General features: G+C 34.6%; 1 long non-coding RNA gene across 2 annotated transcripts in view; it reads left to right on the top strand.

Annotated features, from left to right (window-relative positions):
• LOC106968807 (uncharacterized) overlaps positions 1 to 25,396 on the top strand; it is a 94,787-nt gene that overhangs the window by 24,869 nt on the left and 44,522 nt on the right. For both annotated transcript variants that reach the window (XR_008299720.1, XR_008299718.1), the window contains 4 exons: positions 421 to 532; positions 1,548 to 1,659; positions 8,929 to 9,059; positions 18,284 to 18,419. This is a non-coding gene — a long non-coding RNA (uncharacterized LOC106968807). The remainder of the gene's footprint in view (positions 1 to 420; positions 533 to 1,547; positions 1,660 to 8,928; positions 9,060 to 18,283; positions 18,420 to 25,396) is intronic.

Raw genomic sequence — 25,396 nt, 5'->3', positions numbered from 1 at the left:
CATAGGACATTTGTCTTTCTCTGACTTATTTCACTCAGCGTAATACACTCTAGCTCCATCCATGTCGTTGCAAATGACAAGATTTCATTCTTTTTTATGGCCGAATAATATTCCATTGAGTGTGTATGTGTGTGTGTGTGTGTGCATGTGGATGTATGTATGTGTATGTATATATTACATACATACACATTCATACAGCATATCCTCTTTATTCATTCGTATTTGATGGACATTTGGGGCTACTTCCATAATTTGGCTATTATAGATAATGCTGCTATAAACATTGGGGTGCATGTATTCCTTTGAATTAGTGGTTTTACATTCTTTAGGTAAATACCTAGTAGTGCAATTGCCAGATCATAGGGTAATTCTATTTTTAACTATTTTAACTTTCTGAGGAATCTGCATACTGTTTTCCAGAGTGGCTGCACCCATTTGCATTCCCACCAACAGTGCAAGAGGGTTCCTCTTTCTCCACATCCTCACCAACACCTGTTGTTTCTTGTGTTGTTGATTTTAGCCATTCTGAAAGGTATGAGATGGTATCTCATTGTAGTTGTTTACTTGGTTTTAAACTTGTAAAATAAACTCAGCAAATTTGTTTCAGGAGAGCATTTCCAAAATAATTCATAGCTAATAGAGTTAAGTAGTGCTTTGAAATAAACTTATTTTCTCTTAAAAATTAGATGTCCAGTAATAGCCATATTTATATATACAATTATACTTTATTATAATATTTTATATAGTACAAACATTTATATATTAAAGATTAAAAACTTTGGGAATACATTTTTCCCCCAAGTAGAAAACAAAGGTAAGTATTAGGATTCTGAAATTACTTGTTAGTTTACATGGCCTTGACCAAGCCTAGGTTCTCCTGTTTCTTGGTGAAGAGTCTGTAAACATTTACATTTCATTACAGAAACTGTGTACTTTCAAGAATGACATCTTAGAATTTTGGAGAGGTCCTCAGTCTGTGCATTTTCCTTATGCACTTGGCTTTATTTTATCACTTTAAAATAATTGTAGTTTAATGGTAGATTTAGATGTATAATTGTACTTTTTATTAATGAGAAAAGACAAAAATGAAGCATTAGAGATTAAAATAGAAAGATGGGCATCATATATGAAACGCTGTGGAGACTGTAGATTAAATCAATGTAAATAACAATATCACTACTTGAAAAATGCATAGTGTTTGAAAGAATCAAAGAAAATCATAGCAAACCTTACAAGCAGTTATTTAAATAGACCATACAATATGTGATCTTTTGTGTCTGCTTTCTTTCACTTAGTGTAGTGTTTTTGAGATTCATCCAAGTTGTAGAATATATCAGTTCTCTTTTCCTTTTTATGTCTGAATGCACACACACACACACACACACACACACACATACATATGCAATACATACATACCTCAATTTGTTTATCCGTGTATCCACTTAAGGGCATGTAGGCTGTTTCTATCCTTTGGCTATTATAAATAATGCTACTATAAACATTCACGTACAAGTTTCTGTGTGGATATGTGTTTTCATTTCTCTTAGGTGTATACCTAGGAGCAGAATTTCTGAATCGTATGGTTATTCTGTGTTTGCCTTTTTGAAGAATAGCCAAATTGTTTTCCATAGCAGCTGTACTATTTTGTATTCCCAACAGGTATGTATAAGGGTTCCTGTTTCTCTACATCCTTGCCAACACTTGTTATTTTTATTAATTTATTCTTTGATTAAAGCTATCTTAGTGGATATGAAGAGTTTTTTCATTATGTATTTCTTCAGTGACTAGAGATATTGAAAATATTTTATGTGCTTTTTCTTCTTTGGAGAAACTATGTACGTTTCTTGCCCATTTTTTATTTGGGTTTGTTTGTCTGTGTGTTGAATTGTAAGGGTTCTTTGTATATTCTCATTTTTAATCCTTTATCAGATCTATGATTTGTAAACTTTTTCTCCATTATTTAGGTTGTTCCTTGGCATTCTTGATAATGTTGTTTAATGTACAACAGATTTTAATTTTTATGAAGTCCAATTTGTCTTTCACTTTTATTGCTCATGCTTTTGGTGTCAAATCTTAGAATCTTTTGCCAAATCTGAGGTTATAAAGATTACCCCTGTTTTTTCTTCGATAATTGTATAGTTTTAGCTCTTATATTTAGGTCATTTATTTGAGTTAATTTTTATATAAGAAGTGAGGTATGGGTCCAACTTCATTATTTGTATGTTGTTATCCATTTATCCCTGAACCATTTGTTGGAGACTGTTCTTACCCTGTTGAACGGTCTTGTCAAAAATCAGCTGGTTATGAATGATTGGGTTTATTTCTAGACTCTCATTCAGTTCTATTCTGTTGGTCTCTATACCTATGCTTATGTCACTGCCACACTCTTGATTAGTGTGCTTTGTAGTAAATTTTGAAATTGGGAAGTGTGAGTCTTTCAACTGCATTTTACTTTTTGGATATTATTTTGGCTATTCAGAATTCCTTGTAGTTCCATATAAATTTGAGAAATTTAGTTCACTTTGAGGAGTAGTGTCATCTTAACCATATTAAGTCTTCCAATTCATGAGCATGGAATGTATTTCCATTTATTTAGGGTGTTTTAACTTCTTTCAGCAATGTTTTATAGTTTTCAGTGTGTAGGTCTTTCACCTTCTTTGTTAAATTTGTTCCTCAGCATTTTATTCTTTTGAATGCTATTATAAATGGAATTATTTTCTTAATTTCCACATTGTTCATTGCTGACATATAGAAACACAACTAGTTGTTGTGTGTTGATCTTGTACTCTGCAACTTTACTGAATTCATTTATTAGCTCTAGTAGGTGTGTGTGTGTGTGTGTGTGTGTGTGTGTGTGTGTGTGTGTGTATGGATTCTATGGGATTTTGTATAAGTAGAATCATGCCATTTGCAAGTAGAAATACTTCTACTTCTTTCTACTTCTAAAAGGCATTATCAATTTGGATGCATCTTATTTCCTTTTCATGGGAAATTGCTCTGACTAGAACTTCCACTACAAAGTTGAATAGCAGTGATAAAAACATGCATTTTAGTCTTGTTCTTGATCTTGAGGTTAGGCTTTCATTCTTTCACTACTATGATATTAACTATGGGTTTTCCATAAGTTCCCCTTATCATGTTGAGGGAATTTCCTTGTATCCTAGTTTCTGGGCATTTTTATCACGAGAGGGCATAGAATTTTGTCAAATGCTTTTGTTTTTGTTTTGTTTTGTTTTTTCTTTTTTTTTTTGGTATATATAGAGATTATAATGTAGTTTTGTTTTTTAATTTCTATTAGTGTGGTGTGCATTACATTGATTGATTTTCATATGTTGAACCACCATTGCATACCTGAGTTATATCCTGCTTGGTGATGATGTGTAATTTTTTAAATGTGCTCTTGGACTTGGTTTGCTGGTATTTTGTTGAGGAGTTTTGTATATATTCATAAGAGATACTGGTCTGTAGTTTTCTTATGTTATTTTTATCTGGCTTTGGTATCAGTTTAATGCAGACCTCATGAAATGTGTTAGAGTTCTCTATCTTTTTGGAAGAGTTTGAGAAGGAATGTTGTTAATTCTTCTTTTAGTGATGGATAGATTTCACTAATGAAGCCTTATGATCCTGACTTTCCTTTTGTTGGCATATTTTTATTAACTGATTCAATCTATTTGTTACTGGTCTGTTAAGACTTTTTACTTCTTGAGTTGGGCTTGGTAATTTGTGTTTTCCGGGGAATTCATCCATTTCATCTAGATTGCCTAATTTGTTGGTATAAAGTTGTTCATGGTATTTTCTTATAGCCCTTTTAGTTTTGTAAAACTGAACCACTGTTCCTCAAATTTATGTGCAACTTCAAGAGACTCCAAGTAGTCAAAATAGTATTGAAAAAGTGAATGTAGTAATGTCCCTGCTTTCATCTATTATTTCAGTTATTTGCATTTTCATTTTTTTTTCTTAGTCGGTCTAGCTGAAGGGTTCTCATTTTTGTTGATTTTTTTCAAAGAACCAATCTTTGGTTTTATTGATTTTCTTTGTTGCTTTTCTCTATTTTGTTTCTCTTGGCTATAATCTTTATTATTTCTTTCCTTCTCCTGGCTTTGGGTTTAGTTTGTTCTTTTTCTGGTTCCTTAAGGTGTGAAGTTGGTTTGTTGACTTGAGATCTTCTTTTTTAAATCTAAGTGTTTGCAGCCATGAATTTCCCTCAGAACACTTCTTATGCTGCCCCTTGTATGTTTTGGTATGCTGTGTTTTATTTGTATTTATTTCAAAGTGGTTTTTTTTGTGCCTAGTGAGTCTTTACTTGTTCTACTGGTTGCTTGCTTAAGAGTATGTTGTTTAATTTCCATGTGTTTGAGTTTTCCAGTTTTTCTTCCAGTATTGATTTCTAGCTTCATACTATTGTGCTCAGGGAAGATACTTTGAATGATTTAGATATTTTTTTTAATTTGAAAATTGTTTTATGGCTTAACATATGGTTTATTCTAGAGAATGTTCCAGTGCAGTTGAGAATAATAGATATTCTGCCATTCTTGGGTGGAATATTCTATATATGTCTCTTGGTCTAGTTGGTTTATAGTATTGTTCAAGTCCTTTATTTTCTTATTGATTTTCTTTGTACATATTCTATCCATTATTGAAAGGGGCTGTTTAAGTTTCCAACTATTACTGTAGACTGTCTATTTCTTCAGTTCTGTCACTGTTTGCCTCATATATTTTGAGGCTTTGTTGTTTGATGTATATATGTTTATAATTTTTTTGAAAAATTTATTTTTATTAAAGTATAATTAACATAGTGTTATATTAGTTCAAATGTACAGTATAATTATTCAACAATTCTGTACATTACTCAGTGTTTATCATGATAAACATACTCTTAATACTCTTTACCTCTTTTACCAATCCCTCATCTACCTTCTGGCAACCACCAGTTTGTTTTCCTTATTTAAGAATATTTTTTGTCTCTTTTTTTCTTTGTTTTGTTATTTAAATTGCACTGTGAGTGAAATTACATGATATTTGTGTTTATCTATCTGACTTATTTCACTTAGCATTATACCCTTAGATCCATCCATGTTGTTGGAAATGGCAAGATCTCCTTCTTTTACATGGCTGAATATGTATGTGTATACATACATACATACATACATACATACATACATACACATACACACCACATCATCTTTATCCATTCACTTATCTTTGGACACTTGGGTTGGTTCCATATCTTGGCTATTGTAAATAATGCTGCAATAAACATAGGGGTGCATATATCTTTTTGAATTAGTGTTTTTGTATCCTTTGGGTAAATACCCAGTAGTGGGAATTACTAGATCATATGTTAATTTTACTTTTAATTTTTTCAGGAACCTCCATACTGTTTTCCATAGTAGCTGCATCAGATTGCATTCTCAAGAACAGTGAATGAGAGTTCCTTTTTCTCCACACCCTTGCCATTTATGCTTATAATTCTTATATCTTTGTGATGAATTGATCCTTTAATCACTATAAAATGTTTTTCTCTGTCTCTTGCAACAGTTTTTTTTAATGTTTACATATTTTTGAGAGAGAGAAAGAGACATTGGGAGAGGGGAAGAGGCCAAGCGAGAGGGAGAGACAGAATCCGAAGCAGGCTCCACCCTCTGAGCTGTCAGTGTAGAGCCTGACTCAGGGCTTGAACTCACGAACTGTGAGATCATGACCTGAGCCAAAGTCGGACTCTTAACTGACTGAGCCACCCAGGTGCCCTCTTGCAACAGTTTTTGATGTAAAATCCATTTTGTCTCATGTTAATACTGCCAGCTGGGCTCCCTTTTGATTACTATTGGTATGTAATACCTTTTTCTACCCTTTCACTTTCAACTTATGTGTTTGGGTGTAAAATGAGTCTCTTATAAGCAGTTTATTGTTGTATCATTTTTTAAATTCCTTCTGCCAGTAGCAGTTTTTTAATTGGTGACTTTAACCTGTTTGCTTTTATAATGATTATTGATTATAATTATGTGATTATAAAAGTGATTATTTCTGCCATTGTTCTATTTGTTTGCTCTATGTCATGTTTTTTGTTGTTGTTCCTCACTTCCTTATGTGCTGCCTTCTTTTGTGTTTGATTTTTTTCTAGTATACCTTTTGATTCTGTCTTCATTAAATTTTTTTGTTTTATTTGAATATAGTGGACAATGTTACATTGGTTTCAGATGTATTCATTTCTTTTTATGTTTATTTTTTAGTTATTTTCCTAGAGGTTACAATGGGGATTACAGTTAACATCCTAAATTGATAAAAATTTTGTTTAAGGGTGCCTGGGTGGTTCAGTTAGTAAAGCATCTGAGTCTTGACTTTGGCTCACGTTATGATCTCACAGCTCATAGGTGCAAGTCCCATGTTGGGCTCTGCACTGACAGAGTGGAGCCTGCTTGGGATTCTCTCTCTCCCTCTCTCTCTGCCCCTCCTCCACTCAAGTGCACACTCTCTCTCTCAAAATACATAAATAAACATTTAAAAAAACTTATTTGAATTGATATCAGTTTAGCTTCAGTTGAAAAATTAAGTCTACTCCTTTCTAGCTTTATCCTCTCCTTTATATTGTTAGTGTCACACATTGCATCTTTATGCATTGTGTGCCTATTAACATAGACCTATAATTATTTTTTGTGCATGTCTTTTAAATGATACGGAAAATAAAAAAAAGATACCAAAAATTCAATAATACTAGCTTTTATATTTACCTATGTAGTTACCTTTACCAGTGATCTTTATTTCTTTGTATGACTTTGAGTTACTCTGTAGTATCCTTTCATTTCAACCTGAAGGACTTCCTTTAGCATTACTTATAGAGAAGATCTACTTAGTAGCGAATGCCCTTAGCTTTGCTTTCCTGGTAATGTTGTAATTTCTTTTTCATTTTTGAAGCATTTTTTTGCTGAGTACAGAATTGCTGATTGACATTTTTTTCCTTTCAATTTCTAAAAATATGTTGTCCTCCTGTCATTTGGCCTTCCGAGTCTCTGATAAGAAATAGGCTGTTAATCTTTTTTTCTTTTTTTAATTTTCTTTTTAAAATTTAATCGAAATTGGTTAGCATGTAGTGAAACAATGATTTCAGGAGTAGATTCCTTAATGCCTCTTACCCATTTAGCCCATCCCCTGTCCTGGCTGTTAATCTTTTTTGAGAATGCTTTGTGTATTATGAGTTGCTTCTCTCTCTCTTTTTAAAAATTTTTAAATTATTTATTTATTTTGAGAGAGAGAGTACAAGTAGGGGAGGGGCAGAGAGAGAGAATCCCAAGCAGGATCTGTGCAGTGAGTGCATGGAGCCCAATGCAGGGCTCAAACCCACGAAACCGTCATGACCTGAGCTGACGTCGGATGCTTAAATGACTGAGCCACTAGCCACCCTTGAATTACTTCTTTCTTTCTGCTTTCAAGATTTTTTGTCTTTCAACAGTTTGTTAATAATGTGGTGTGGATTTCTTTGTCCTCCATAGAGTTTGTTGAGATTCTTGGGTGTGTATATTCATGTCTTTCATCAAAATTGGGAAGCAGTATTTCTTCAAAAAATTTTTTTCTGCTTCTTTTTCTTCTCCTGGGGCTCCCATAATGTGCACATTGAGATGTTTGATGGTGTCCCATAGGTCTCTTAGGCCCCTGTTTATTTTGCTTTATTTGTGTTTATTCTTTTCCTCAGAATGTGCAGTTATAATTGCCCTGTTTTCAGATGTGATGGTTATTGCTTTTGCTTGCTCATATTTGCTGTTGAATCCCTTTCATGAATTTTTTTATCTTTTGTATTGTCTAGCTCCATAATGTCTACTTTCATCTGTTTAATAATTTCTCTTTGTTGATATTCATTATTTGTTCATATGTCGTTTTCCTAATTTCCCTTGGTTCTTTGTCCATGGTTTTATTCAGTTCATCAAAAATATCTAAGGTAGTAAATTAAAGTTTTTGCCTACTAAGTTCAGTGTCTAGGCTTTTAAAGGGTGGTTTCTGTCAATTTCCTTTTTTCCTATGAAAGTAATATTTTCCTATTTGTGTGCTTTATAATTTTCTTGTTGAGATCTGGACGTTTTGAATATTGTAATGTAATTTAGGAAATCAAATTCTTCCCACTACACCAAGTAGTGCTGTTGTTACTTGATGAAGGTTGCAATAGCTCATTTGTTTAGTGACCTTTCCACAGTGGATTTTGCAAAGACTGTATTTCTTGTCATGTGTGGTCACTGAAGTCTATATTCTGTTATCTTTGGTCAGCCAGTGACCTGACAGAGATTTCCTTAAATACCTGGATCCAATGAGAGAACAAAAAAAAAAATTTTTTTTTAATGTTTATTTATTTTTGAGACAGAGACAGACAGAGCATTAACGGGGGAGGGTCAGAGAGAGAGAGGGAGATGCAGAATCGGAAGCAGGCTCCAGGCTCTGAGCTGCCAGCACAGAGCCCGACGCGGGGCTCGAACTCACGAACCATGAGATCATCACCTGAGCCGAAGTCGGAGGCTCAACCGACTGAGCCACCCAGGCGCCCCGAGAACAAAAAAATTTTTAAGGGTATTATGTCTCTGTGACTTCCTCCATTGATGGTAATGAAGCAACCTGATGGGTTGAACCACTGGCTATCTCTGTCCTGGCCCCTCAGTGAACTGCTGTATAGATCAAGACACAGAACTTTGGTTTTTGGAGGAGAAAGTCTCTACTGCCCACCCTGATGCCAAAAAGCTGCATCAGGAATTTAGGCCATTGTCCCCATGGTTACTTTCAGCAAGGTTGTGGATTATAGCTGTCATATGTAATGCTGAAATTCACCAAAACTTACCAGTCTTTTTCTTTATCAAGTGTTCCCTTGGATGCTACCAGTGTTCAGCTAGACTCCAGAGTTCTGAAATAGTTGATTGTAACAGGTTTTTTGTTTGTTTGTTTGTTTGCCAGAATGATAGTTGTTTTGGTGGAGGGACTGATTCTAGAGCTTCCTACTCTGCCATCTTCCATGACACTGCTCCCTGCCATGTCCACTCTTAAAAGTGTTCCAGTTTGGAAATAATTTTTTTGGTCACCCATTGGTAAGTAAATGACAAGAGCAAGAGAGAGAGATGAAAAGAAAATATAAACCATGAGGATCATCAATAAATATTTACTGACTGCTTAAGGAAGATAAGCTGTTAGATGAATGCTATAGAATTTTCCTAGTTTTAGTTCCATTTAGTTTGTGTCTGTTGGGAGGTTTTTATACTAGCTTAGCATGGGTGCAGTGAATGCCTTTGTTGGCAGGGTTGACAAAGCATGTTGATTTGTATCCTGAGTTTAGATAAGGGGTATTATAACATGTAAACTAAGAGATGGAATGAATCTGTGGGACAGCTATATTTCTTGTTGCTGACATGGGTGCCATGTTGTCTGTCTTTCTACTTGTTCTACTTTCTCAAATCTGTAGGTGGGTCATGAACAATTGCTTCATGGCTGTATGCAGTCTGCAGGCCTTATGTTGTGTAGGCCTGCTATAGACACTACTCTTTAATTGGGCAGAAAAGTTGCTGCATTGGCTTCCCTCCCATTTCAGAAAGCTGAGTACATGCTGTTACTGCAGCAGTTTGTCTATGCCAGCTCGAGGAACAAGAACCTGAGATTGGAAGTCCGACTAGGGGCTCCACAGGGTGATAAGGACCATTGCATTTTGACTGTTGAGTCTGATTATATTTATAATCACAGGGAGGTGCTTTTTTGAACATGGGTTAATGTGCATTTGCCCATTTTGGAAAATCACTAGACTTTTACAGTTCCCGATTAAAGTTTTTGGTAACTACTCGGAAAAGACTAATAGAGTACATTTGGGGAAAATGCTTTCAATGAGTGATCTTGTATTGACTGGCTGGCTAACTGTCTCTCCATCACTCTCATACATACTCAGAATGCTACAAGTGATAGAAATTTAATATTTTCAAAATATAAATGAATAAAAGTAGAAAAGTGAAAATGTTTACTTTTTTTGTTCTGTATTAAATGTTCATTAAATTAATTTTGGTAAAATTAAGTAAAATAATTTCCTATTGCTATAAGTAGCCACATTTTATGGTTGAATTTAAACTGTAGAAAGGGGGTTGTGATGGAACACCCATCAGAATATCTGCTGTCTCATATGAAAGGACTGCATATAGTGTCTTGATAGTATAAAAACTTCTTTAACATACTTTTAATTTTAATTAAAATGTCTAAATTATAATATACCAAAGAAAATAGTTTTAATTTTTTTCCATAGGTCTCTGTGTGATTTTAATGTTGTGTACATTATTATTGGTGCTTGAGTTTAATATTACCTTCTGTAGCATTAAAATTGTTAACACCGTAGCTTTGGTAATGCACGTTTGAATATTATGTTGCTGTAAACAGCTTCACTAATGCTATATTTTCAGTGAATATTATGGGCCTTCTGTTAGTGCTGGCATTTGAGCAGTTTTGCTTTCTATTTTTCTGTTGTGTATACAATGCAAAGTATTCCCACCTGAGATTTCCCCAAAATTTCACTTGGGAAACAGAACAAATTTGAAGGATGTTTTCTGTATGTTGCTGAAATCATGCTTTGCTTTGAATCAAGCCAAATGATGAAAACATAGTCTAGCCTTCTTTCCAGCAAATTGCAATTACCTAAGGCCTATAGTAAAATGACCAACTAATTGAGAACACTTGTCTTTGTTTTCAGTTAGCAAAACTTACTAAGAATGTCCATTTTCTGAATTCAAAACGGTGTGTTTATTTTTAATGAATTAAAAGTTGGGAGCTCTGAAAATTAAAGCATATGCAGGTTACTCTCTTCCTCAAGGGGACATATACTACTGCTGTGCTCGTGTGAAGTAATAATGAGATACCATAAGCAAACAGTAGATGATTCATGTCAGATGGTTCTTCAATAACATTAGGGGGGAAAAAGCAGCTGATGTATGGGATATTGAAGGCAGATTAAGTTGTTAATGTATATTAGTATATTCTTAATTTCCTTTTAATTGAAAAAGACATATTGACTTTAATTAGAACCATTTCACAGGAACTGTCAATTAGCACATGTCAAACTAGTTAATTCAGAACAGAATTCTTTTAATTAGGGTCTGCTTTCCTTTAACTATGGGGCCAATGAAATCAGCCTTTCCTTATCTAGATTTTAAATGTCTCTAAGACATATAATACAAATGTAGACTCTTATCTATTATTAGAAGCCCATATGGATAACATTAAAATGATGATGCTGGCATTGTTCATGCAGCACAAATCAGAGTCCCTTTATGACTGTTAGAAAAAAAATGGCTTTGAACAAAGACTATTTTAAATACCAGATTTATCCTACTTTAAAGAGACTACAAAATTTATGACATGCATGTTCACATTTAAAGTATTATTTAATACGTCTGCTCAAATAAATGGGCCTATTCAAACGTTTTGTGTGTTCTATCAGCCGAAGACACATAAAACATTGTCAAGCCATACAGCAACATTTTTTCCTTAAATGAACTGTAATCAAAAAGGGAAAACAGACTGAATGATTTTTTTTTTGCACAACATAAAAATAGCATTGTTAACTTTCATTGCATCCAAAGATTTAATACGAATAGTTGATACGGTGACTAAACCACTGGTATGAGCTAATGTAATCTTAGTAATCAAACTGTAAAATCTGAAACTTGGCTTTTTCTTGATGTAATGTTGTGGAATTGCAGCATGTTAGTTACAGTTGGCATGAGGATGAGCACGTAGAGTGAGTTTGCTGGGGCAGGACTCTATGGTGTTCACCTATGAAATAGGTATACTCAGTATTAAAAGAAGATTTAAAGTGGCATGTAAAAGAAAATTAATTGGAAGTCTAGCTTACTTTATCATGTAAGATTTAGCCGCTATTTTACTGAGTTAGAGTAAGCAAGGATTACAGAAATCAATAAAAAAGAATATTTAATAAGCCAGTCTGGATTCCAAAGAGAATTATCTAGTATGTATCCTCATATTTGTTCATTTGTGGTAGGTACATTTAATGATAACTGTACTGTTCCTTACTAAAGTATGATGTAGTGTAGATGTCTCAGTAGCTGCATTTGTGACAGTCGAATTAAATGAATAATTGTTGTAATCTTCTAATTTTGATTAACAGGCAAAATAGAGTATACAAAAAGATGAAAAAACAACCAGAAAAACCCTTTTCCTTCTAGAGTTGACCTTATTCTTCTGAACTGTTCTTAGAGGGATCTCAGCTCTCTACTGTGTGTTTGAGAGACACAACTTACATTTAGCATGCCCATATTTGTTTCAATCTGTAGCTTTTAATTATTTTTGGTGCCATATAGTCACTTGAGTCTGGGATAAAAGATATTAATCCTCTTCCCAGAAAATATACATAAGCAGACATGCACTTAATGTTCAGGGTGGGAAAACGTTATGAAAAATAATTTGGTACAGGCTGCTGAAAGATGGAACCTCAGTTTGATATAATTGACTACTTGTAGTGTTGCAGACACTGTGCTTGGTCTGGGAAAATAACAATGAGCAAGATGAGCAACCTTAACATCTGAGTAACTGTGACAAATTATTAACACATTTTCAGAAATTACTCTGTGATTATTATTTAAAAAAATTTTTTTTTACTTTCTGAACTGGTTAAAAATTGACCTATATTTACAAATCTTGGACAAATTTTATATGTGACAAGATTGACAATTTTACATAAAAATTGACTGAAAAATACAAGTATTGAAACAGTAGATGAGACTAATTTTATAAGTTTAATTCAACAGATTTTATTAATCATTTCCATCCTAATTATAATTCCATTTTGGTTAATAATCTTAGGTGATTTTAATTAATGCTATAACTTTGATCCATCTTTTTGTTGTTTGTTCACTTAAATTATATAATTTATAATAATTTATGAAGAAGGCATAAGGCATACTAATACAGTTTTACGAATTAGTCTTAAACTCTAAACTGTGTAAAGGATCTTGGGTGGGGTGCTAATTAATTTCTTGATTATCTTTGAGTCACTTATCTGTGCTATGCCAGGGTTTAAATTCAAACAAACTTTTGAGTAATATCAACACGTGCAGAATCTGTTATTCCACTAGATAGTATTAATTCCTTTGTAACTTCAGAGGGGTCATTTGGGTGTCTGTGTGTGTGCATGTACGTGCACATGTTTAATCTTTGGGTATACTGTAGCACTGTTGTGTATGTATAAAACATACTTGCATACTTAATGTGCTTTTAGTCCCACTTTTATCCTTGGTTGTCTCTAGCAGTTTAAATTGCCTTGTCTGTTTCAGGGGCACCTGGGTGGCTTAGTTGGTTAAGCAGCTGACTTTGGCTCATGTCATGATCTAATGGTTCATGAGTTCGAGCCCTGCTTGAGGCTCTGTGCTGACAACTCAGCACCTGAAGCCTGCTTCAGATTGTGTCTCCCTGTCTGTCTGCCCCTCCTCTCCCCTGCCCTCTCTTTGTCTCTCTCTGTCTCTCTCTCTCTTTCTCAAAAATAAACAAACACATAAATTAATTAATTAAAAATTGCCTTGTCTGTTTTACCTTTTGTAAAGTTGACCATTGGTGTATTTGTCAGCAACAAAAATTTTGGCCCTTGGAAATTTACAGGATACATGAGCCTTAACTTGGTTTAATCATCTTAATGGTATAGATGGTATAGGTTATATATATATTGATAAGAATAGGCAAAAATTACTCAGAGCATATGTTTTTGAATCAAAACCATAGCCATTTTATTTATTTATTTATTTACTTATTTTTAGAGGGAGAGAGAGAGGATGCACGTGAGCAGCGGGGGGGGGGGGAGAGATAGAGATAGAGAGAGAGATAGAGAGAGAGAGAACCCCATGAGGGGCAGAGAGAGAGAGAAGTGAGGCTCACTTGGGGCTTGTGTTTTTACTTGAAACAGGGTTTGTGCTCACCTGAAGTGGAGCTCGAGCTCAGCTGAAATGGGGCTAATGCTCACCTGATGGGGGTTCAAGCTCACCCCATCTGGAATTTGTGCTTCCCCGATATGGGACTTGAACTCACCAACTGTGAGATCATGACCTGAACTGAAGTTAAATGCTTAATGACTGAGCCGCTCAGGTGCCCCAAACCATACCCATTTAACTCTGACTTGGTTAGCTGCATTTTAACAGATTATTTAAATTATTAGGAGCTGTGATTTCAAATAGCTTTATCCAAATAGGAAAATTATTGAAATCACTGGAATGTTTTATGTAAAGGGATGTAACTTTCAGATGAAAAATTTGAATTGTTGGATTTTAAGAGTTAATTGGAAATTTTCTTAATTATTTCATCTACTTTTTGATCCTTAATCAACATCATATTGATTTTAATAGGGACTAAATGCACCACCCTGAATGTGGGATTTCTGTACTCCATATGTGTGTAACTAGCCCCACGTCTGCAACCTCTGACATACACTTTTTTTCTATCTATTGATAAACAGTTGTCTAACATATTAACTACATAATTTAGTAAATTTAATTTTTTATATCTTGAGAGTGTGTTCATGTTATCTTTTGGAAAGTGACAGGAAGTTATTGTGTGTGTGTGTGTGTGTGTATGTATTTGTGTGTGTGTGTGTGTGTGTGTATATATATATGTATATATATATGTAGGCAGCCAGTCTCAGGTTAGTTTGGTTCAGTACCACAAGTATTTATAGGGACGCCTGGTTAGCTCAATCGGTTAAGCGTCCGACTCTTGATTTTGGCTCAGATCTTGATCTCATGGTTTGAGTTCGAGCCTGCACTGGAAGCACAGAGCCTTCTTGGGACACTCTCTCCCTCTCTCTCTGCCCCTCCCTTGCTCATGCTATCTCTCTCTCAAAATAAGTAAACAAACTTTTAAAAAATTTAAAAAAAACCCAAAAAACCAAGTATGTATTAACCACCTCTTATTCAGAAACAGTTAATGTTAGCTACTATCTTGTTGAACATTAGTTAAAATGTTTATTTGCCTTTTCCTTGACTATGTAGAATCTTGTTAAAAACTAATAATGTTCAGTAAATTATTAGTTGCCTTTTCAAAATTATTTAATACTTTATAGTTGAAATAGTTTTTTAATTTTATATATTTATTTTGACAGAAAGTGAGTGAGTGAGAGTGGGGGAGGGATAGAGGGAGAGGAGAGAGAGAGAATACCAAGCAGCCTCTGCACTGTCACCACGGGGCTCAATCCCACGACCCTGGAATCATGACCTGAGCTGAAATCTGGAGTCAGACACTTAACCGACTGAGCCATTCAGGCACCCCTATAGTTGAAATATTTTCAATACTATTATCTAGTGCAAGATGAATAATTCCATCGTTACAGTTAATAGTTTAATTTCATTCACTGGTATCATTAGGTGTTCTGGCATATGGAAAAGCTGGGTTCAGATTACAGTATCACTATTTACTAGCTTTATAAACTTAGATAAATTGCTAACTTCTGAGGTTCATTTCCCTCCCCTGAAAAATGGGGATAATAACACTACTTGGTAGTGTTGTATGGATTAAATGGAATATGTAAAGGGTTTAGCATCTTGTCTTTTACATACTCAGTAAATACTTGTTCCCAACCCCTTTTCGGTTTTGTTGTACTAACTGCCTCTACTGAGAAATTTATTGTTAAATAGATTTACTCCTATATGGAAATACAGATTGTTAACATGAATGCTCTACTAATTTGATAGTTAATAGATATTAACAGGGGAAGTTACTACTATCTTTGTTGCTTCAGGAGAATCCAGCTGATGACAATCACCTACTTATGACCAACAGTCCTTTCTTCACTGTTTGTGTGAAATATATTTTATGACTATCACTAAGTGAAATGGCTTCTAACAAAAACGGTTCGTTTATAATAGTTCAATGTGGAATATTCAATTTTTTTTGTAAGCTGTCTGCCCAGTGTGGGACTTTAGCTCATGACCCCAAGTTAAGAGTCGCATCTCTACCAAATGAGCCAGTCAGGCACTCCCAAATATTCTTGAATAGCAATATTAGCTCCTAAATATGTGAAAAAGATGTATAAAAATAACCTGTAATTGTACCAACTAAAGGAAATCATTGTAAATATTTTGGCATGTTTTATATGTATATGCTGAAAAATTTATTAGGCCATTACATTTTATTCATAATTGTGATTTAAATGGCTACACAGTATTCATTTTTTAAACTAAGTTCTTTTTGAAGTTTGCGTTTTTTTCCTGCTCCACTAAGTTAGAATGAACATCTTTATATATATAAACTTTATATGCACTTCTTAGTATTTCCTTAGGATAATTCTTAGGAACAGAATTACTGATCAAAGAGAATTAACATTTGATATATATTAACCCAAGTTGCTTTCCAGAAAAGTGTCAATTAATACTCCCACTAGCCCCAAATATGACCTTCTGACAAAAGAATGAATTCCTTTTTGAATATACAGTTCGGCTAGTTGTTAAGTCAGTTGATTAATATATAGTTTTTGGCTAATTGATTCTTTCCTAATTGATTCAGTTTGGCACTAATTTAGGAAGAGTTCGAATAACATTATAATGACCCATGTGATCTTTCCTGGGATTTTCTAAAGATAGCTTTTAATTTCAAAGTAATGTTTAAAGTAACATTTGTTGTAAGTGGTAGCTGGTATGCCAATTTGACTTAGTCACATCTTGATTTTTATATGTGTTATGAGGTCTCTTTGGGGCTAATTTCTATAGCAATTTTTAGAGGAAAATGAGATTCTTCTAATGTGCAATTCAAGTATTTGCATTATTGGCAATATATAGGGAGAAACTTAAGGGTAAAAACCAGCTCATTTTATTTTGCAGAAAAATCAGAAATAGGAAAAATATGCTAACATGATTATATCTAATGAGGGAAATGTTCCATGCAGATGTCTTTTTTCTATTAATCCCTAAAATGACTGTATGCTTTTATTTATATGGGTAACATCAGATACAAACATGTTACTAGGAATATATTGCCACTTACAAAAAAGATACACAATATGAGTTTAGAATTTTAATAAATTCTCTTTTAAAGGTGATTTAAATCTTTAGATAATGTAAGATTTGAGATTTCAACAAAGATGTAATGTCTGTGTATGCTACTTCTGAGAGTTATTTAGATATTTTTTTTCTTGCTTAGCTGTGTTTACTGCAGCTTCTAACATAGGGGATTGAGAACTGGGTCCTGTATGATGGATCTTTTATGGGACACAGAGAAATATAATTTTATTTAGTTATATTTGAAGCCTCTATCTAGGCACACTGCAAGCAATATTATTCTTACTATCACATATAGATAACAAAGTCACAAGCTCAAGCTAACAAAAAGGGCATGTGAAAGGAAAAGAGACATTATTCTTGTTTTTGCTGTTGTCAGTAGGAATTTTTACATTTTCTTTGTACATGGGCACCTTTTCATGTTTATTATACTACATTGATAGCACTGTCACATTTCATTAGGTTAACTCCAACTTAGTGAAAATGAGAAAAAGAATATTTTGCTGCTACTATTATTCTAGACTTTTTTCCTATAAATACTTACCTTTTATATAAGTTATGAGTTATTTGAGAATAAGAATGCTTTAAGGACATGTATTTTGTTTTAAGCTAGATTAGGCTGCTAAATAAGCTAAACTTGGACCTCTCCCTTCACGCTTGGTAAATATGTTGTGGTATTAATACAGACAAATACAAACATTTCTTATATTCCGTACTTGTCATTTTTTTTTTTTTTTTTTTTTTTTTTTTACTGAATATATGTCAGTGAAGGCACAGCTTTGGTAAGGGGTGGGGAGACACATATACACAAATGATCCACCCTCTTGCACTGGTATTAGCATCCTTGGTCTTGAAACTAAGGAAAGCAGATAATAAAGTCACACTGGTAGCTACACATAGTTTATACAAACCCTCTCAGATTTGATAGTATTCTACACCTGAATGTACAGTGACAGAGACAGGGAGTGTGGGTGTGGGGAATTGAAAAGAAACAGAGAAAGGTGTAGAGAATAATGTTCTTGTCTTTTGATTTTTAATTTGTAGAATTAACTTCTTTTCTCTTAAGTCTTGAACTTATGGTTGTAATTGGAGTTAATTTAAGCATAGTTACCAAAATAATGGAATAAATCGTTTCAGACTTGGTATCTTTTTGGTCGCTGAGTATATTCATTAGCTGTAAGTAGGGCATTATGTCGTTTATAAATTTTAATGCCTTGTCATTTGTAAATATATCTCATATTTTAAAAAAAAGTCCATTTCTCCTTATTTGGATTTTCTTTGCTCTCTAGGATTAATGGGCAAAACATGAACTTCACTCTGAATTTCTCCTGAAATTTTAATTTAAAGTTTACTTTTTCAAGACTCATTTTGAATTACAGAGATCATCTTCTACCTGTAGCCTCTTTTGGGAGGATTTCCAAAAGAGTAAGTTGACTTTCCGGGATATGATACTTTGGGAAACATTTGGCTTAAATAATGGATGCTTTTATGTTGGCTCCTGCTAATGTGTTAGAGATTATTCTTCAAAGAGTCCAGTTGAATACCAGTGTCTTTTGGTGAGGGGTGGGAATACAGAATCATTTATAAGCCTGATGGTAATATTTGTCAGTTTTCTTTTTCTTTTTAATAGGCATCAGGATCAACTTAATAAAAAAAGGTAAAGTCAGGCTTAAGATTTTAGCAAATACATTTTGGTGGATATTCCATGAGTTTTTTAATGGAATGTGAGGATAAAAATCAAAGATGTTGATTGTTTTTGTATAACCTGGTGCTATAGTTAACAATATGACATTTCTACTTTAAAATATGTTAAGAGGATAGATCTCTTGTTAAGTGATCTTAGGACATAACAACAAAAAAAAAAGACACAAGAGAAAACTAGGGAAGTTTTAGAGATAATAGATATGTTTATAGTATGTTGATAGTGGTGATGGTATCAGAGGTGTATGCATAAGTCCAAACTTATCACAATGTATACATTAAATATGTGCCATTTTTATATGTCACTTATAATTCAATAAAGATTAAAATGCATGTTGATTGTATTTTAAAGATATCCTCTGGAGAAGGAAGAGAAAAATACTAAACAGATGACGTCATAAAGCATTCAGTTCTTGATGTAGGAGTTTGTGAAAAGGAATGGCTTCATGATTCTTTGTTTCATTCTGTTGCCTTCATGATGAGTACTTGATACTGCTAATAATGATATTGGTGTATTCCTTGGCATTTAAAGGAATATCAAATATATTCTTTACATTAGAAAGCTTTTCTTCTGCTGAGGCTACTGATTCACAGGAAAAAAAAAACCTCTTGGGTATAATCTACAAATGAAAAACAGTTGATGACAGGAAGCAAACGTGGAGGAGGTAAAGAGATGGTGAAGAGATGGCAAAAGTGGGTAGACACTGAGAGAGGAAATATTAGAGGAAGGAAGATGAGGGAGAATGGGTGGGCTTAAAACAAAAGAGAGTGATTTTTCTCCTTTTGGCTTAGGCCTCAACCGTGTCCTGGCTTTCTTCCTCTTGCATCTACCCTGATGATCACCCTCTAGCTATTAAAATCACTCTAATTCTGGTGCTAATCCAGTTCCTCCTGACTTTTTACCTTTGCATCCACAGGTATCCTAAGTTCACATGGCCACCATAACTATCACTGGGCTTTGTTTTCCTCATTCCGTTGTCATTTATTAGGAAGCCTTCTTTCTTTCTTTCTTCTTAAATTTTTTTGTGTTAATTTATTTTTGAGGGAGAGAAAGAGTACAAGCAGAGGAGGGGCAGAGACAGAGGGAGACACAGAATCCGAAGCAGGCTCAAGGCTTTGAGTTGTCAGCACAGAGCCTGATGTGGGGCTTGAACCCATGAACTGTCAGGTCATGACCTGAGCTGAAGTTGGAGGATTAACCAATTGAGCCACTTAGGTACTGCTAGGAAGCTTTCTTGAATATTCAAGTATTTCCACTTAGTTAATGAACAGATACACTGTGAATAATAATGCAGTGTCACTTTATGTATGCCAGGTAGTGTTCTAGGCTCTGGATATAAAGAACTTAATGAGTTGAAGTCTCAATTCCCATTGAGCTTATGTTACAACACATGAATAAGTATATATTTGAATTGCTTTGGGGAGAAAAAAATGCAAATTAAGGGGGTAGAGAATCACAGAGTATGCTACTTTAGAAAGGGTAGTTAAGGAAGTTTTGTCTGTGGAGGTGATATTTAAGCAGAAATCTGAATGATGTGAGGGAACAAGCCATATGAGTTTCAGGGCAGTATGTGCTTGGTGAGACAAGTGCATAGGCTTATGTTTGATGTCTTCAAGGGTCAGCAAGAGGTGCAGTGGATGGATTGGGAGAATGGTACGAAATGAGGTTAAGAGTTAGGCAGAGGCAGATCATGAAAAGCCTGATAGACCACAGTAAAGTTCTTGGATTTTATTTTAAGAGTGATGAGGTGGATTCACTTCATGCTAGGGGTATCTTCTCAGATGAGAGCAGAGCTGCAAGGTATCAGAATTCTTACTCACTTACCCAGTTGCATTTATTAATATAAATACTGTAGTAGAAATGGGAAGTGGTTGTTCAGGACAGCTTACACTGAGTCACATTACTGAAGGTCTGTTCTACCTTCAGAAGAGGACTATAGTACCGTAATGAGATAGGTGACTGTTCTCCTGGGAAAGTTTCAGTGATAAATTCTTCTAGAGGCCAGTAGAAGTGAAGTCAGTGGTAGCCAATCCAGCAAATATTTTTGCGGGCTTATTAAATATCAGACACTGTGCTGGTTGCTTTTGCACATGTTAGGCTGTGCAGCAACTTGTCCCCATTTTACGGATCAGAATACGAAAGCTCAGAGGTCCTATTGTGCCACAACTGCTGTAATTATTCGGTTGAGTATCTGAATATTCATACTAAAGTAAGGTCCTTGCCTGAATTGCTGGGATTAATTGCAACAATGTAGATCTGGGTATTATAGTTTTAATCAGACAATGTGCTGTTAAATTTCTAAGACTATATTAAAGAGGTAATTAAAAGTCTTTTACTTTAAAACACATACTTTATAATTTTCTGGAAATTAAAGGACTATGTATGTGGTCATTTTGGAAAAATTAGAAATATTTGTTTTTTACTATGAATAATAGCAAAATTATGGAAAGAGCCCAAATGTCCATCAACCGATGAATGGATAAAGAAAATGTGTAATGGAAGATTACTCAGCAATCAAAAAGAATGAAATTTTGCCTTTTGCAACTAGAGTGTATTATGCTAAGCAAAATAAGTCAATCAGGGAAAGACAAATATATGATTTCACTCATGTGAAATTTAAGAAAAAAATCAGATGAACATAGGGGAAGGGAAGGAAAACTAAAATAAGATAAAAACAGAGAGGCAAACTATGAGACTCTTAACTATCGACAACAAACTGAGGGTTGATGGAAGGGAGGTGGGTGGGGGGATCGGCTTGTTGGGATGAGCAATGTGTGTTATATGTAAGTGATGAATCACTAACTTCTATACTTGAAACCAATACTACACTATATGGTGACTAAATTGAATCTAAAAAAAAAAGAAATACAATTTTTAAAATGCACATACCCATATACACATGCTGTGACCGCCTCTCTGCTTCCACCTTGTAAATACCTCAGATTAACACTTTTCCCAATGTAGAAAGTGGATTCTGGTGGTACTGTTATTGTATTTATTTAAATAGTTGCAGAATGAGTAATTTTACTCATTTTGTTTAGTGTTACCAATTGTTGGGGCTTGCCCTAAGATAGTTTATTACTTTCAAATGAGTTTGAGAAACTTAATAAATGTGTTTGATAATTCAGCGTATCTAGTGAAATTGTTACAGAAGCCATCCGAAGAGCTTGGTTCTGTAGTCTCTTTAGTAGTGATTTGAAGTCTTATACTCTGGTAGTCTATCTATAGGGCATATTACTAAATCTAATATTTATTTGGTATAATTCATGTAAAGAAAGAACATAAAATGCGTCCCCCTTCCTGTCATAACCTCCCTGCTTACAGCCGACTGTGGAAGTATATCTCAGTCTACAATGTCACATGTTCAAGGGATACACTTTTTGTTCTTTGTTTGAAACTCAGTTTCTATTTTGAGCTTCCATTTTGTCCAGGTGACTGAAGTTTTAATCTTGATGAGGAGTGTCTTTTTCCTTTTCTCTTACCTCTGCTAATTCTTGGATCGGGGTGGTGGGTCCTACTACACATCTTCATCTTTCCACAATAGTGGCATTTGTAGAAATGTTAGTCCTTCATTTTGTTTTTGAAGTTACTTGGCCATCATAGGTTGCTGCTCATTCCTCATTCACATCCACAAGGTATTAGCTAGTAAAATAACTTCTTACAGTTTCCATGCTAATGGCAACACTGTAATCTTTCTGTGGTCTCCAGACTTTAATAAGATACGGAGAATTCTGTGAGACTGCTCCTTGTCTCAGCTTTGCTGGGCCTGAGTGGGGCCTGGGAAATTCTGAGGATAATATCTCATTTGCCCCTTACAATTATCCAACCAGTTCTGTGGGATCTTCCTGCCTCCCTGAGTCTGTACCTCGGAAGTGGGATGCAGATTGCCTCTGTTCTCTTGTAAGAACAGTGTCTAAATCCATTATTCATTTTACTCTTCTTTTCCCCATTCAAGGATTTTCATCAAGTCTAGAGGGTGAGAAAATCTTTTGTCTTTGCTCATTTTGTTTTTAAGGTGTTCTAAATCTGTTTTCTGTCCTAGATGTTGCACATACGTGGGCTGAATTTGACCCACAGAAGTTCATTTTACTTGGGTAATATTTTAAAAATGGGGAAAATTCACATAAAAATCTGAATTTCCAGATTTTTTTTGATGGGGCGGGGTGGGGGGGGGAGAATGATTTGGCAACATTGGACCCACATTTCTATATGATAAAAATCGGTTGGAGGTGAATAGTGGCTCTTTACGGGGTTTGCTCATTCCAGTCCCACTTCCTTGTTTGTTTTATGTTACTCACCTGCCTGACTTGGTTAGCATATGTTTTGAATCCTTCCCATTATTCTCAAGGCCCAGGATTTTGGAATTCAAATGTTTGGAAAAAGACTCCTTATTTCTGCTTTCTGTTGTCATTGCTTTCCCTTAGGCAAGGTGAGCCTATCTACTACTTGAATGGAGGAAGAATCTAAGAATAAGGGAAAAAATTGGCTAGTATATAAAAAATGTTAAACTACTAACATAAAGGGTAAACTACTAAATGAAGGATATTAGAATTTTATTTTACTAATTTTAAAAAAATATTTATTTTGAGAGAGAGAGAGGGCATGCACATGTGAGCAGAGGAGGGACAGAGAGAGGGAGAGAGAAAACCCCAAGTACACTCCACACTGTCAGCATAGACAATGCCGGGCTCGAACTCACGAGCCATGAGATGGTGACCTGACCCAAAATCAAGAGTCAGTGCTTAGGGGTGCCTGGGTGACTGAGTCAGTTAACCTTAAGAGTTCAGCTCAGGTCATGATCTCTCAGTTCGTGAGTTCAAGCCCCACAGCGGGCTCTCTGCTGTCAATGGTGGAGCCTGCTTCAGATCTCTGTCTCCCTCTTTCTGCCCCTCTCCTGTCTGGGTTCTCTCACTCTCTCTCTCAAAAATAAATTAACATTAAAAAAAAAAAGACGCTTAACTGACTGAGCCACTCAGGTGCCCCTTACTTTACTTATTTAAAATGTTTTGGGGCACCTGAGTGGCTCAGTTGGTTAAGCGTGGGACTATTGATTTCATCTCCTATCAGGATCTTGCAGTTCATGAGATTGAGCCCTGACAGCGCAGAGCCTGCTTGGAATTCTCTCTCTCTCCCTTTCTCTCTGCCCCTGCCCCTGTTCTCTGGAAATAAATAAATAAACTTAAAAAATGTTTTTTCAAGTTGATTTTTAAAATTCAGCTTTATTCAGGTACAAGTTATATAAAGTTCACCACTTGTAGAGATATAATTCAAACTGGTTTCCAAAGTGATTGTATCATTTTACATTCCCACTAGTGATGTATGAAGGTTCACCTTCTCCATAGTCTTATTCTCATTTGGTGTTATCAATGTTTTAATTTTAGTAACTCCAGTAGATATGTTGTATCTAGTTACATACATCTCATCATGGTTTTATTTGCATTTTCCTGGTAATTAATGATGTTGAGCATCTTTTCATATGCTTATTTTCTATTTGTATACATATTTTTGATAGGTGTCTGTTTAAATCTTCTATTTTAAAAAATATTGAGTTGTGATTCTTGAGTAATAAGAACTCTTAAGTATTATGGATTAAAATCCTTTATCACATTAATCTTTTGTTAAGTATTTTCTCTCATTTTCTTAATGGTCTTTTGAAAAGCAAAAGTTTTACTTCTGATAAAAGCCAATTTGCTGATTTTCTTTTTTTACGGTTCATGTCTTTTATGTCCTATCATAAAGGACTGAGGGGCCTTTAACTGAGGGTCACAAGGTATGTTTTCTTCAAGAAATTTTATAGTTTTTGCTCTAACTTTTAAGTCTACAGTCCATTTGGGGTTAATTTTGTAGATAGTGTGAGGTAAGGGTAGAGTTGCATTTTTTTTTTACATGTGACTATGTGGCTCTCTTTGTTAGAGACCACTCTTTACTTATTGCATTAATTTGATGCATTGATAATTAGTTTATCATAGATATATGCTTTTTTATTAAAAATTTTTTAATGTTTATTTATTTTTGAGGGAGAGACAGAGCATGAGCAGGGGAGGGGCAGAGAGAGAGGAAGACACAGAATCCAAAGCAGGCTCCAGGCTTCACACTGTCACCACAGAGCCCAATGTGGGGCTTGAACTCATGAACTGCGAGATCAGGACCTGAGCTGAAGTCAGATGCTCAACTGACTGAGCCACTCAGGTGCCCCTATCATAGATATATTCTGATTTATATTCTGTATCATTGACATTTATGTCTTTCTTTTATTGGTATTAGTTAGACCATCTTGGTTCTCATACCTTTAATGTAAGTGTTGAAATAAAATAGTGTAAGACCTCTAACTTTGTAGGTTTGTTTTTCCTTTGTCAAAATTCCTTTAGTTATACTATATAAATTTTCATATAATTTAATTAAAATATTATTTAGTAATGTCTGTCTCCTCAACCTGAGGCTTGAATGCCCAACCCCAAGATCAAGAGTGGCATGCGCTACCGAGTCAGCCATATAAATGAAATATAAATGTTGTATGAATTTTAGAATAAGCATGCCAATTATTATAAAAAGGTTTACTAGGATTTTTTAAAAATGTAATTTATTGTCAAGTTAGCTAACATACGGTGTATACAGTGTACTCTTGGCTTCGGCAATAGATTCCCATGATTCATTTTTTACATACAACACCCAGTGTTCATCCCAACAAGTGCCTTCCTCA

Source organism: Acinonyx jubatus, chromosome A1, assembly GCF_027475565.1.
Source record: "Acinonyx jubatus isolate Ajub_Pintada_27869175 chromosome A1, VMU_Ajub_asm_v1.0, whole genome shotgun sequence".
NCBI classification, from domain to species: Eukaryota; Metazoa; Chordata; class Mammalia; order Carnivora; family Felidae; genus Acinonyx; species Acinonyx jubatus.
Note: the sequence above shows the minus strand (reverse complement) of the source record. Positions and strands in the feature narration are given on the sequence as shown.